Genomic DNA, 13,932 nt, shown 5'->3' on the forward strand with positions numbered 1-13,932 from the left:
AACTCTTGCTTTTAAAACAATTTGTATATTCAATTTTTTAAATCAACAGAGAATACCATGGTATGACTAATAGAAAATGTGATTATTACTCACCCATTTTCAGCTTATTTACAAAATGCTGAAACATTAAAGGTTGTTTCTGAGAAACTGAATTCATGTGGTCTGTACTGCATTCTTCAAACAAGAAAAAAAACATGCTACTTTCACTTTTACGAGAAAACATTTTCAGAATTTATGTTTTTTTTTTCCAGGTTGCATATAATTTTCACTTAGTGTTTCCATTACTTAAGTTTAAATATATCATTTAAATAGTATATCAATTAAGTACATTTATATACATAAAGCACATGTATTATTTCTACAGGTACATACTACTACATAATACAGTAGTATTGCTAATATTCCCTTTCTATTAATATTCTTTAAAAACAGCTACAGTTGAAATCAAATAGCAATGCCTCGTGTGCTTAAAAAATGCAAGTGTTTTTGTTTATAACGCAAAGTAGGCATTTGTGAACACTGATTACCCATGAAAACAGATGAAGTGATTGACCGTACTTCCTTAACACATACACTAAATCAGATTTTCTGGCTAAAAATTCCTGATTTCTTTGTTCTCTGGGCCTAAAGCATGGCCTTGCTTGGAAGGAACTAAAAGTAGAAGAGAAAGAATATGTTTAGTTTCTGTTTCATTCTCTTTTCAAATTAATTTAAACTCAGGGAGGTATGTTGTCACGCTCTGCAGATGCATTCACTTCTTGACTGAACATCACAGCTGAGATGCAGGAAACTGTTGGGGCTGGATAGACATGTTATAAATACAGACATTTTAGATGCAACCTAAACATTACCCACACTTCTTTTTCCTATTTCTATGCATACTTTGTGCTAATTGTATTAGAATGCCATGCATTGGCAACAGTGAAGCAGCTGAAAATTTTGAGTTATCTTCAAGTAAAAGGGGGAAAAAACACAACTTATTTTATAGTTTTACTTCCTTCCTGTTATCTAAGACCGACATGTGCCACCAAAGTGTCTGTTACACATTAGAAGCATGTCATCACACATCATTGATCAGTCAAAAAGAGCCAACTATTATTCTTCCTCAATGTGTAAACAGCAAATTCAATCCCAGTAGATAGAGGCTTTGCTTCTGACAATGATTGTGTACAAAGGGCGTGAAGTGTGAAACTCTCTTACATACAGCTGTTTGTTTTGCACTGATAAGTCTGTTTATTGTCTGATCTTGGCAATCCTTTGCTAGACTGACCAGTCAGTTCAACTAAATTACAGCACAAACTGAACAATACTTCCTCGCCCATTGGCACACACAAACACAAGAAGAACTGGAATGCTACCAGGCCCTAAAAAGACAACACACACTGACTTCATAATTTAATTGCCAAAGCAGTAACTATTCATAAATATTTACAACTTCCTACACAATGACATAATATAATTTGGGAGGCTTGCTCTCTGTTCCTCAGGCAGTCATTGAAGATCACCAGCAGAGTGCTAGCTCTACTGAGTTTCCACCACTCTCCCCCAAAGGAATTAATTGTTGTTCTGATACTGGCAGGTGTTTGAATTCTGGGATCTGATTTCCTGTTTGGGAGAAAATGTTTGTTTTTTAATCTCCGAGTGTTTCTTGAAGTCTAGCAGAAAGTGCAACTCTTTCTCAACTTCTCTGCTCTAAACTGATGCGAGGAAATCATAAATAGAAACATGGGGTGTTGCCATGTACCTGGGAGCAGTTCTGATCTGGTGCAGTGAAGCAGTGGGCTGTTGCCCAGAGCTGTGAAGGCAGCAGAAGAATCAGAAACGACAATTAACAGAATGCTGCCAGAGAGCTACACTTAAAAAGCACTGAATGCTGCTCCTTCACAACATTCTCAAAATCTCAAGGGATAATTTTAGTACTCAGCTGAGTAATTTCAGATTTTAATATATTTACCTATTACATAATTTAGAATTTCAGTGAAATGTTATGAAATTGTTATGTACTATATGTTTGTGCATATAATAATGAACTTTATTTTTTTATAGAGCCTTTAAAATGACTTCTCAAAGCGCTTTACAGGGAGAAAAAAGAAAAAATACAGTGAGAGAGAGAGCATTTTTACAGTTACACTGTAGGTTTGAATACTGCAGGAATGCAAAGGAACAAAACGAGAACAAAGGTTTTGGGTCTAGACTTGAAAGAGCTCAATGATGGTGATTTGCTTATATCTAAAGGAATAGAAATTATATGAAAAATTTAAACTTTTTACTTTTAAAATAACTTGAAACTTTGGAGAGCTCATGTGTTGTTATATATAAATTAGAAATAGTCATTTTTGAGTGTTTTCGTAAAGGATCTGTGTTCTTCACAAAACTGTCCTTTGAACTAGATTTGTAAAAACAATTCTTAATATACAGTGTTTGTTTTTTTTCTCGATTCTCATCGTTTTCTTCATGGTATTTTAGACGTTCGGGAGGAGACAAATATTTTCTCTCTTTAACTTCCGCTCGCTTACAACATACATTTCTCGCCTATGCAACCCTTTGCGCTTCTCACAGTTCGTTGAATTATTACCTGGAAACACCTAACAGCCGTGATCGCCATCCAAATAAGAATAAAACCCACAACTTGTATGGAAATGAAGACATATAAAACCGTCGCCTCTGATAAAAACACCGAAATAGAAACAACATCAGAATGAGGAGGTTAATTTACGTCTAAGGGAGTTGAGGTTATGGCACAAGCACTGTCACGCCATACTTGGGGGAAAGAAGTATCCTAGCAAACCTTCAGGCCGAGGAATTCCGCTTTATTCTCAGGTCTAACATGTCTTTCGACATTTGCTTAATGTAGCTGCCAATCCGAATACGTAACGCTATTTAGTCTCTAAAAGGACCGTAAAACGGTGTGTGCAGTTTAATGAATTTCTTAAAGAAGAACAAAGTAAGCGAAGCAAAAGTATTATATTTTTAACGCCACCCGGTGATTTCTTTTCAATCTGATTTTCGACTATCGTTTATTTGGGTTTTTTTTCATTGCGTTTGGCAGTGACTTAGAGCGGAGGGACAGAGTTTTGGTGTCTATTTTTTTTGCAGAACTGAGTGAAATGACTCGTTGAATGTTTTTTTTAAATGAATGCTGTGAAAGTGGGATAATCTGTCACAATTACGTGCTGACCAGGCTCTCGTGTAGCTGTTTATTTTTGTGTGGTGGTTCAACTGGGATGAGTGATCAGTCAGCGATCTGATGTCAATGGCAGCCTTGTGTAACGTGCTTCTCAAAGAAAACCATCCTGAGCCGGAGCGATATGTGCCAAGGATGACCTGAGATTGTTTATTTTTCTATTTTATTTTATTTTTGCAGTTGAATGTTTGCACAGCTTTAAGCCTTACAGAATACCATGTACTTTTCCTCTGCAGTCCTGATGTGCACAATACGTATGTGAAAAATGTCATTATTTAATGTATTTTGTAGAGAATTAAATAAAATATCATACTGTGTATCTTTTGCAAAATAAATCTACACCTTTTCACAAACTAAAAAAATATATATTTAATGTTCTATACCAGTCTTTACTCACTACACACAGTATAAAAATAATGCTTGAATAAAACCGTTTTCTTCACTTGTCATCTTAGAGCAAAGAAGACCACACAGCTATAATTGGGCTGTGTTGAAGCATTATTCAGAATGATAGAACTTTTCAGCCATATTTAAAACCATTAGTTGAGCAAACATTATTGTCCTAGTCAAGACGAGCTTGCTGCTACACCTCATTTCTCATTTAAATCTTCTCTGTATGCACTAATGCCCTTTCTGTGACTTAATAGCCATTTCTCTTTTCCGGCTAGTTACACACATTCAGATACTTTGCTGTTCACGTTATGCTGGCTACCGGAGTCGCTCTGCACCTGCTGACCTCATTTAAACAGCGACAAGGCTTCATACAAAGTGATGGAAATCCGAACTCTATTACAACAGAGACATTTAGCTTTCTTTGGATTCCATTTTGAATTCAAGAATTGGGAATCTACTCTCGTGCATGAAGCCCCTAAATCTTTGGCCTGCATTCTTTTGAGGACACCTTACCGACAGCAAGAGAGAACTAAAAAGCAATATCTTTGCACAGTACTTGTTATGCAGCTGATTGCTTACAGTAAATGCAAAGCACTGATTCCCTCTTACACACTCTCTAATGTTATTCTCAAACACCTTGTACGATGAAAATACTAGCTACTTTTTAAGCCTTACTTTTACGTACGTTTTTTTACAATATGCCTGGAATTTTGACAAAACACATCCCACTGCAATGTTATCTGTTTGTTTCCTCCACAGTACGATCAGTTTTATTTTGCTCACTACTCCCTTCTGTTTTGCTTTGAAGATAAATTATGAGCTCCAAAGAATGTTAGCTTAACCACAACCCAGGACAGAAGATGACGAAGGAAAAATATTTATTGTTTTCTTAATGAACACCATCCATATTTTCGTTTTAGGGAAGATTTCCCCAAGAATTTTGTTTCTAGTATAGTTTGCCATTAAACTGTTGTCTTTGCTTGAAATTTTTCAAGGTTATTTGTTATTCTTACGTTATTTTTTGGAGAAAGAGGAACCTAAAATATAGAGGGCATTCCTTTTCCCTCCTGCGGAAAATAATTTGTGATAACACATGACAGCTTGTACAGTATAAAGCTTTGTAAAGCTTGTACTCCTAAAATGAAATTCATTACTTCCAAGATTATTTCTTAAATGTTCAAAATAACATTCCAACCGTGACTCGGCAAGCTTTAAAAATATCTGACAAGCAAAAGCTTTTACAATATTGTAAAATATTGTAAAAAAAACATTTACAATATTGTTATGTTTCTGGGAGCTCCTTCTTGTGTCGGTTTTTTAAATGTGTGTCACACTGCACAAATCATGAGAGACCTTGTGATTAAACATTTCATGGACATAAACATGTCTTAATTTTTCTACACTTCATTTTATTTTTAAAAGGTAAGAATTTGTTTTTAATAACTCAGATTCTGTTAAATATTATGGTATGTTACACTGTTTCTAAACCTCACATTTTACAATAAATTGTTATTAAAGTCATTTTAATTTAAGCAATATTCTATTTCATGCATATTTTTTAATGTTTATATATATATGAGTAATGGCAAATGGAAAGACACTGTCCTCGGGGACCCATCCACACCTCACTGAGGTTTGTATCACCCACTATTTCATAAAAATCCAATAAAAATTTCCCCTCTTATAATGAAAGTAGACTGTCCTCACACCTTGCTAATTATAAACCTGCATAATTTGCTTGTACAGCACGCCTTCCTATCTGTAATTGCATAATCATATTTAACCTAATATGGAGGACCTCAAGACTGCAGGCAAAACTGTGAGTCTCCCTACTGATTTTTTATTGCAGGAAAATTCCTCAGGCCACTTTCAATGAAGGAATTAATCCCTCCACCCCCCGTAAACTAAGTTTTTGAGCTTCAGGGAGGTGAGGCTTTGGCTTAAGGGACAGCAAAGAAAGACACAATGTTATGTGTTTTAGCTCTGTTTATTCTGTTCTCATTTTCTGATACTTACCATATAATAACAAGGATGTTGCTACTTATTTGAGTTTTGGGGTAAAAGCTACAAATGAAAACTACTCCATGTGCTGTACAGGGCATGGTGGAAGGCCAGTCATTCCAGCTCTCATTAAAGTATCTTATCTGTGTTGACTGGAGACAAATAATGAAGCTCATCGTTGGCCTTTGGGTCCCGCAGCTTTTGACACAAAGAAACAAATGGATTAAAATGAAAATTTTCTCAAAAAGCCAAAGTAATGTAGACAGTGACTGGCTGAGACTGACTCTGTTTTCTTCAACAAGCAATCAAGTGAAAAGCTGATTTTATTGCCCTAAGAATAGTCGTTGAAAATAAACATTTCATGATGACAGACATACATCCATTTTCTAACTGCTTTTTACAATTCTGGGTCACGGAGGTGCCAGAACTTATCCTGGGAGGCAAGAACCCTTCATCATGATCATTCATAGGTAAGTCCATTCATCCATCCATTTTCTCACTGCTTTATTCAACACAGAGTGTTTATCCCATGGGTTGGTCTGGTTGTTGTTTGATCCACTTCAGACGGTTGATTCTGAAATACCATCATAATGATCAATTTGTGCTGCAATTCATGCTTACGTGTGTTTTTAACGAGCCCAGAATCAGATACGCATGAATGGGATTGCCCTTGGTTGTGCAAAGGTTCTCTCCCGGTGTTCTGGCTTTGTTCTTTGCTTTAGCGAAACCGATGTGATGCTGGCCCAGAACCCCAGCAGTACAAACACTCTACTGTACTCAATCAGTGAGGCAGTGTGTCAGCTGTGTACACTGAAGCTGTGTGCTGAGATCTCCAAGATTCTATAAAAGTGGCACAGACACACTAGAGGCAGTGTTTGCAGTTTGTGAAGACAAGGAAAATGATCAAACATGGTGGGCAGCATAAAATACTGTATGTGATCCGAATCTGTGTGCAGTAGAATGAACTGTGAATGATAGTTGCCTGGGCGTTTGCGGTTCGGGAGTCTTTTCGGTGTTTTTTTCTTGGACGAAAACCTCATCAGCCAACATCTGTCACCACAACAATTAGTAGTAGGCATTCACATTTTTCGAAAAGAAAATACAACTGTGCTAAAGCTATTAAAAAAGCCAAATGTTGAGAAGTTTAAAAATTTTGTGAAAGCATATTCATCTGCAATATAAGGAGGACGACACTTTGTTCCCTCTTACGAATCAAGGAGCCTCCCTATGGAAGATGAATGCTATATGTGCATTCCAAACTTAGCACGTCTGCTGGGAACTGGAAATTGCTTCATGGTGTGCGTGTTATGAAAGACAAAAAGCTTAAGAATGAACATTGCAGCCTGTCAAGCACACATATGTCATAGCCCCGTGAATAAGGCGATCTTATCCGTATGCATGTCAAAAAACAAGATGTGGCAAAAGAGAGTTCTCTATTCTTCCATTCAATCTATAAAGATCAAGCCTACACCTTGTAAATATCCCAGAGCAGTCTCTTAATGTGTTAAGAAAATGAACTGGGTGTTGGAAAGGAACACAGTTTGTGCAAGTTCAGCTGTGTGTCAGGCACCAGTTCCTGATAATCTTTTGTTTACTTGGAAACTTGATTGTATATTTGGTACAATCTGTAGGGCACAATAGGAAAAAATGGCAGAAATGTTTGGGCGTTTAACTTCCAAGCCTCTATGTTTGACCAACCAATCCGTCAAAACAGACCTCAATAGCTGAGATACTAAGGTGCTTTTTTAGGATGTGACCCAGAATGAAATTCATGTTTGCGTGCTGAACTTATGGCTAAGATGCAAATCAATCGTAACCTCTAAAATATTTTTTAACTGCTGAAGTCATCAGGCCCATATCGTTGGGGAAATTACATTTTTTTGGACTACAGCCAGAACTGGAGAACAAAGTGAATACTTGAAAGAAATTCCTATCCAGTTTCAGGTCTTGGCTCTGCCTCCTGCAGACTCTCCAAATGAAACGAATAAGCCACCGTGAATTAAAAAAAGGAAAACTCCGGTGGACAGGATGAATGAAGCACTCATGACCACCAGGTCAGAAAAATAGGAACATGGCATGCGTGGCGGGACACATAATGAATTTAAAAAAGATTCTGAACAAAAATAAAATGTGGAAAGGGGGCTATTTTTGAAAATGTTCTGAAAAGGGGCTAATTAAACAGCTTTTGAAAACATAAATAGACCTACGATCTATAGCTAAACTGCATCAAGGATTGTACTGGAAAAATAAAGTTTAGGTGTATTTCTTTCAGTAAGCACAGCTTCTATTCTATTTCTGCATGAAAGTAGCCAAATATGAGTCAGAGGTACAGTATCTAAGTTTCCACCCATCCCCACAAAACAGATTTATTGAGTTCAGTTAGACCTGCCAGTAAAAGACAAGCCTGATCATTGACAACCTGGGAACCCGGGAATTGACATTGGACAGGTGCTGTCTGAAGCAACATTTGAGAGCACATCCAAAAGTGCTCCACCACCGGACACTCCCAAAATTGTATTCACTAGGATTAACAACACTCGAGAATTAAGGGTACTGAAAGGATTATGGAGTGTTTTAGTTAAAATTTGGGTTAACCCACTTGGTTGAGGGCTAACCTTCTGGCCATAGGACGAGGAAGCTGGGTCCCCCGTGCAGAGTGAGGACTGAGGAGTGACCAAGGGGCAGCTGGAGAGGTGGAGATGGGGTGGAGATTGGATGCAAAAGTGAGGGAGAGAAAGGGATAATGTATAGTATTTATAATGTTTTAGGCGACTGTCAGAAGTGATTGTGATGTAATGATTCTGTTTGAATTTGGCTGTTGTAATCGCCCCCAAACTTTTGTTATAAACTTGCACACGAGTTCAAAATTCATTATTTTAATGTACAGTGCTACAATTTTTTAATAAATATTGTTCCAGAATAGCTATCCAAGAAACGTGTAAGTACGAGGAAACTGTGAGCTCAGTAGTTCAGAATCCCTAGTTCAGACAGAATGATAGGAGTAATTAAATTAGATTCTGATTATTGACTAAAGCGTCTTGGCTGAGGGATTAACAGCCTGACCCCAAGGCTGATGCCACTGGATCTCTCCCAACCAGATGGAATAAGCCAAGGGCCTGCTGTGTGGGCAATACGAGGGTGAAAGGGCAAAGAGCCAAACACTGGAGTGTGTTAGAAACCTGATGCTTCTGCCAAGGTGAGCTGAAATGGGCGAGGTTAGACGTGCTCTCTTTCCTAAATGTAGTTCCATGAAAACATCATACAGAGAAGAGACGAGGCCCCTGGTGTGCATTCAAGCTCCCTTGTGTGTGTGTGTGCATTGTTTTACAGTTAGTATTATTCCGTTTCAATGTGCCAGCCCCCCTGTAAAGTAATTGAAAGCAAACAGAATCCAATTTAAAAGGCAAAATTCAAATTAAATGAATCATCAAAGCCTCTTGGAATAACAGGTTTTACTTTTAACTCTAAAGACGTTTTCAAGCAATGCTCCATACCACAGCAAAGGGCTAATTTGTTGTAAAAACAATAAAACAATATTAGCATATTGCCACCGTGTGCAAAGAGTGCCATAATTTAAGCACAACAAGCAAAACAATTTTTGCAGCTTTTCATTTGTTTGAAATTTTAACCAGAATTTGTGAAACCCATTGTAAACTGTTAAAAGAGATGCAGGGGTTTAAATTAAACCCAGCAGGCCCAGATTTCCCTTGAAGGCAACAGGGATAATACACAATACAGGCACAGTACAAAAGGGATTTTCTAGACGCAAGCAGGAGGAATTTAATTACTGTTCTTTCTGGCAGGAAAAAGAGGAGCACAATTGACACTAGTGGAGGAGAAGGCGGGGGAGTTTGAATCTCCTACATATTTTTTATTACCGCTTTTATATCCTAAGAATGGGTTTGCCCATCCAGAAAATCTGCTATAGTGGCTGAAACAGATGAAACATCAGGAACAACACTGTTGTGAATGACGGTGTCTCCACTCCTGGTGATTAGTGCCAAGAGCACATAGTGAGATTAAAGTAACAAGCGTCAAGTTTGTGCTCTTTTAATGATCTGCAGAAGACCAATAACAATTTTATTGTACCTTGGTTTTGGAGTCGGGACTGTTACAAGCATCTGTGGGAAGGACACACTGTCCCTCAGCTACTCATGGCACTGTTTGGCATGGTTCAGCAATACCAGCTTCACCCCGCACCCCTCCCCCTGCATAAATAAAAAAACAGGTCTTCTATTAAAAAAAGCAATAAAGTTGCATGAGGCTCATGCAAGCAGGCCATCCTGTCTCCAGAGTTTTTTTGAGGGGGAGGTGTATCTGTAGTCTGTCATCAGTCAGGCTAGGACTTTATTACAATATGATATGGTAATGGCTCTGTGAGAGAAAACACAGACATACTAGTTAAAGCACAAAAAAACCTAGACTCTCCGCCATTTAGTCTTCATGGCATCTCAACTGCATCTTACTCAATGATGACACAACTATAAGAGGGAAAGACTCAATGTTCTAGGGTTGAGGTGTTATTTAAAAATGATAAACAGTGTATCGAAGCAGATGGTTCCAAGAAAATAGTTAATATTGTGTTTCAAAAGTAGATTAAAGTAATTTGAAATTATACCAAGTAAAAACTTCTGCTTCTCCCTGATCTTATCATAATAAGTTCTTGTATGGCATACAATAATCTACAGTTCTGCTTTAGATTTGAGGGCTTAACCAAATGATGGCACAAAGTGTAGACTGCAGTTTTCAACACTTATCTTTTCTTTGTTGTCGTTTTGGAAGTCTCAAGAGTTACCTTCATTTAGTTCTTTTAAACAGCTGCACGATCTTTATATCACTTGATTTAACAACTGGTGACCTTCTTGCAAAAACATTCTAATCTTACTTTGCCCAAACAGTGGATAATGTAAAGGATTGATTATATTTAATGATATTCAAACAGCACTTCATAAAATGGTACAGTGGAAAACACATACTAAGTACATTCAATTGCAATTTAACTTATTCAAATTGTTTGATCTGTCGAACCTCATCAGTTGTTTGATCTTGCTATAATGTTCTACTACACTTCAAGCCTTATAGAGAAACTGTCACATGGCTGCCAGAGGTAATGCACTTAGTGATAACGCTAGACATTACATAAATAATTTAAATGGCTGTTTCTGGCATTGTATTTAAGTGATAAATGTTTAGAGAGCAAGAAAGAAGTTTATCTAAACTTTTCAATAGACCAAAATCCAACCTAAACAAACATACATTATGGTATAGATGATGAAGTGCACTGTTCAAAATATTTAACCAAAATGAGCTCAAGGGTTACAAAAACTTTCTAGTACTCCCCCTGTCTGTAGATAGGAAAGCTGTGGCAAGCACTTTATAAAGACAGAAAACACTTTCTCTGGAAATAATATAAAAAATAGTGACCTCATCTGTTTTTATTTAGTTATCTATGTTAGGGCACACTATTTACAAAAGAAAACTGAAAGCACCCCAGGTGAAAATATGACTGCTTTATCATTTGTGAGGTATACAGTATACCATTACAGTATACAGTATATGCCTGAGAGAAGATCAGTATGGAGTGAACTAAGTCTTCACTAAGGGTATATGAGAGAATGCTCAGAGTACATGCTGCTATGACTGATACTTGTATTTAAATTACAGAAACAATATATTTATTCAAGAAAGATAAAGTTTCATTTCTTTGCTTGTAATTACTCCTTTAAACATCTGACTAGCATTTGTCACTTTATTGAGCTATTCAAGCACATAAAAGTAATGAATGAATATATCATTCTTGCCTTGAATCAGAATGAGGCTGACATCACTGTGCTTTCTCCAAAGAGTTTTGGCTGTGTAGAAAAAGGAACTGGAAAGCACTTTCCCAGAGCCTTCTGCTATTCTAGTAGCAATGTGCTCAAGACCTAAAAAGGCTGTTTGTTCTGGGTTTAGTTTCACTTAACAGAAGTCTTTGGCTCACACACTGGCATTCAATTACAGGGCATTCTCATGATTCATGCATTCAGGAAATAAAAAAAGAGTTCCTAGACTTAGATGTCAATGAGGCTGTTTTGATGCAGAGAAACATCCCTGTTTTTCGATTTTATGTTAAAAATAAGAGTATAATTTTGAGCAGCACTGGTTAATAATGGTTTTGCTTGCAGGAGGGTTCTAAACGATCTGGTGTCTCCAGAGAAGTCAGTAAATTAGTCACAGCCTGGAATGTAAAATCTAATCATACAAATCCCTTCCAATTTTCTCTTTGAATTTAATCATTCGCCTTTATACTCAATATATCAAAATCTGTCAGTAGAATCTGTACTTTTCATGTATTTTATTGTTCTAAAAAAGAAATAGTTTATACAAATATCACAAAATCTAAAAAGGTTGAAATATTGTTCATTGCGTTACTGTAACAATTAATAAAAATATATGTGTTACTAGACAGCATGTATCTAGGTAAAAGGGAAAGGATGCTTTTTTTTGTTCTATACATGGTTTAAAATATGAGCAAATCATTTGCTTCAGTGCAGTCATTTTCAGGGTCACAGGGCAGCCACAACCTATCCTGGTAAGAAACAGACACAAGGTAGAAAACACTCTGGATGAGCCACCAGTCCATCACAGGGCACACACAGAGACACACACATACAGTACTCACACCAGAGACAATGTTCCAGAAGCCAGTTAATCTACCTGTATGTCTCTTGACTGTGGGAGGAAATCAGAGGACCTGGAGGAAATCCATCCAAACATGGGCAGAACATACAGACTCCACACAATTAGCACACCAGGAATTGAACTCAGAGCCCCAGCACTGCAAGGCAGCAATGGTAACCACTGCATCACTGTGCCGCCCATTGCTTTAAGATGCTTTGTACAAATGTTCTTCAGCTGTTTCAAGCAAAATCCAACCATTGTGTATAATGGCAACAGATGACTTGGGGTCTTTCATCTTTGTGCAGGGACTAATATATTTCCAGGTGGTACATCCTGGTCTGCTGCATGAAAAAAAAGAAAAATGCCTTCTAAAAGCCTCCCAGAAAGATAAATCTCACTGTGGATCAAGTATTCCTTTAGATTTTTGTTGTGAAGATGTGAAATCTAGTGTTTCTATTATGAGTGAGAATATTAATTAGCTCTTTGTGAAATCACAGTACTACTGGAGATGAAACACATTTTACAGACCGTCTTATAAATTATTCTGACTTTTTGTACAAATAAAGTTAAAGTTAGCCAGAGTTACTTTTGCCCAGAGAATCCTGTAACTTATTAAATTCTCCATATTCAAAACACGTAGCAGTTAAAAGTCCTGTTTGTTCCCATAGATATCTAAGCATCTGAGCATTTTAATATTTATTTTTCTTTTCAGGTTTTCAGTTTATGTATGTACACACATAGACATAGACCCACAGAGTTGCATCTGTGTGTTTCTCTGTGAGTGAGCCTGGCTCTGCTCTCTGTGTGACCTCAGTGAATACCACATGAGTGTGATTGTCATTATGGGAGACGTTCCTGAACCTCCTGGCAAATTCAGCAGAATCTCCTTTTGGCATTCCAGCTGACTTATTGTTTTTTCTGCTTTTAACCTTCTTATCTGAGGCGTGCTGAGCATTATCTCAGCAATATGTCCTGCTCTGTCCATAAGACTTATTGTGAAGCTGTACTCTACAGATATATGTGGATACAAATTTTAAGTGCATACAATCTTGTCAAGGTTGAAACCTTTTTCTTTACTCCATTTTCTGGATGTTTAATTTTTTTCCAATGCTTGATGATTTATGTGGGAGAATATTGTATGGTTGAAAAGTAAGGCAGCAGAACACAATCTTCTGGACTCTAACACAACATCGTTGACTTTATCAGGTGAAAGGTGGCAGCACGCCTGGACAGTGTTTTCAAACACATATATCTGCGAATAAACAAATTCCACAGCTTAAGAGGGTTGTGACCATCACAGGTGTCTTCAAACACAGCCATAGCAATTGCAGTTGTTGAGAAGACGCATTTCCTTTATTATCTCACAGGGGCCCTGGTTTGTATGTGTATATCTTATTGTACAATAAATGAATCCTTAAAAAAAATAACCATGAGAGAGCACTTTCTTTCACATTTTTGCCACCCTATCTATGAGCCAAATAAAACCCCTATATTTGCTTGAAAACGAGCGACAGAAGAAGTGCTTTGTTTGGCTGCACCCCAACATGTAATTTCCCAATAAAACACATTCAATATCCCTTTCCCAAGTCTCTACTGAAAAAGTTGTGCTTTTTAACACAGATAATCGGTTACATTAATATTGCTGCAGCTGGTCATCATTTTATTCCCCATGAAATTCTGAACAGATACAATAT

This window comes from Atractosteus spatula, chromosome 13, assembly GCF_055471065.1.
Source record: "Atractosteus spatula isolate fAtrSpa1 chromosome 13, fAtrSpa1.hap1, whole genome shotgun sequence".
NCBI lineage: Eukaryota > Metazoa > Chordata > Actinopteri > Semionotiformes > Lepisosteidae > Atractosteus > Atractosteus spatula.